The sequence below is a fragment of the Tribolium madens genome, unplaced genomic scaffold (genome assembly GCF_015345945.1).
Source record: "Tribolium madens isolate multiple individuals breed KSU strain unplaced genomic scaffold, Tmad_KSU_1.1 Scaffold_7;HRSCAF=85;Tcas5.2_LG10, whole genome shotgun sequence".
NCBI classification, from domain to species: domain Eukaryota; kingdom Metazoa; phylum Arthropoda; class Insecta; order Coleoptera; family Tenebrionidae; genus Tribolium; species Tribolium madens.
The window spans coordinates 3,743,006-3,745,002 of record NW_025401050.1 but is presented as its reverse complement, the minus strand read 5'-3'; positions in this window follow the sequence as shown (position 1 = coordinate 3,745,002).

Sequence of the window (1,997 nt, the reverse complement as noted above, 5' to 3'; positions counted from 1 at the left end):
ATTATTCACAATTTCACAATCATAAAATAATCAAGTCAAATCAAATTATCTTGCATGTGAAAGGTTGGAAAGTATGACATTTTGACTTCATTAAACAATTGATATGAAATATCAGGTTCAGGTTGGGAAGTGGTCACTTCCTAATCAGTTAGTATGTAATATAACAGTTCAGGCTAGAAAATGGCCACTTTCCAACCTGAACTGTCAATTTTTTCAAAATTTGATAAATTCTTTATTGGCTTTCTGATCTTTGACGAGGATGATTGTGAATAAAATAGTACAATTTTGCTCGATTTTAATACAGAATTAATTCAATTCAACAAAATAATGGCTCAAGCAAGAGTTTTCTTGCTTGTATTTTATAATAATTGCTTCAATCCCAGTTTTAGGCTGAAATAAAGCAATTTGTGATATTTTCAATCGATTGAGCTCAATTTTAAGATGGAAGTCAACCTGAGTCAAACTCTTTCAACAAAATTATGGCTTGAATAAGAGTTTTATTCCAAAATAAAACAATGTTAGCTATTTTCAAACCAATTTTGCTTGATTTTAATACAGAATTTATTGTAAATTTATGTATTTTATAAAAATAATTTCTTCAATCCCAATTTTAGGCTGAAATAAAGCAATTTGTAATATTTTTAATCGATTTAGCTAAATTTTAAGCCGAAAATCAACCTGAATCAAAGTATTTCAACAAACTAATGGCTTGAATAAGAGTTTTCTTCATCTATAGTCTTCATCATACTTCGGCCTATTACGTCTTGGTAATGAACCACCTCCCACCTCGGTATGTAATCTACTATTCACACCAAATTCAACATACAGAGAAAAAAATCCTTTCCGATGAAAAAACTTTTGTTGACTTTTTTTATTCTCAAAAGGTGTGTTTCATATTTAATTGTGTTTTGTTGGTTTGATTTTTCTTTTCCTTATCTCGATGACTTCCTTTAATATTTCCTTTTTTTTGTCTCAATAATTGTTCTAAACTATGATATTATATTTTCTTCCTCATGTTTTTATTATTTCTTTCCTGCTTTTTCTCATTTCTAGCTTATCTTCATTTTTTCAATTTCTTTAAGAATATTATCCTAAAATATTATACACATTCATAACAGTATTTTCGTTTCTTTTCATTCTCCTTAATAAATTTTTTTCTCCTCTGTGTTGTCCTTTTTTTATTGTTCTAGTATTTTTCTTATTCTTATTATATAATTTTCTTATTCTTTTCATTCTCTTTTTTTTTAAATTCTCTGAAACAAAATTTCAGTTTTCTTTTGCTTTGCTGCCAAACTTTGATTGCATTTCACAAATCTTTATAGTTAAATGAATTTAAAGGAAATAAATTGCCAGAAAAGTTGCGTAACTTTTTTATGCTGTTCTAATCTAGTTTCAAATCAACTCAAGTAGACGTACTGACTTTCTAAAAAATGAATATGTATAACACTATAATTTTTGTTTTCTAACACATTTGAAACAATTTCTAAACTGGGAAAATTTGTCCTGCTTACCACAAAATCCTTTACGCAGCTAACTTAAAAAAAGGGTTAAGCTTGGAAACCACATAAATGACAATTAAACTGTTAATTTGACTTTACGAAGCAAAAAAAAAGAATTTTCCTTTTTTTTGTCTCAATGATTATTCTAAACTATGACATTATATTTTCTTTCTCTCTTTTTTAATTATTTCTTCCCTGCTTTTTCTTATTTCTACCTTATCTTCATTTTTTCAATTTCTTTAAAAATATTATTCTAAAATATTATACACATTCTTAACAGTATTTTCGTTGCTTTTCATTCTCCTTAATATATTTTTTTCTCCTCTGTGTTGTCCTTTTTTTATTATTCTACTATTTTTCTTACTTTTTTTTAAACTGGGAAAATTCGTCCTGCTTACCACAAAATCCTTTACGCAGCTAATTAAAAAAAATGGTTATTGCCACCCAACGATTTCGTAAACTTGGAAACCACATAAATGACAATTAAACTATTAATTT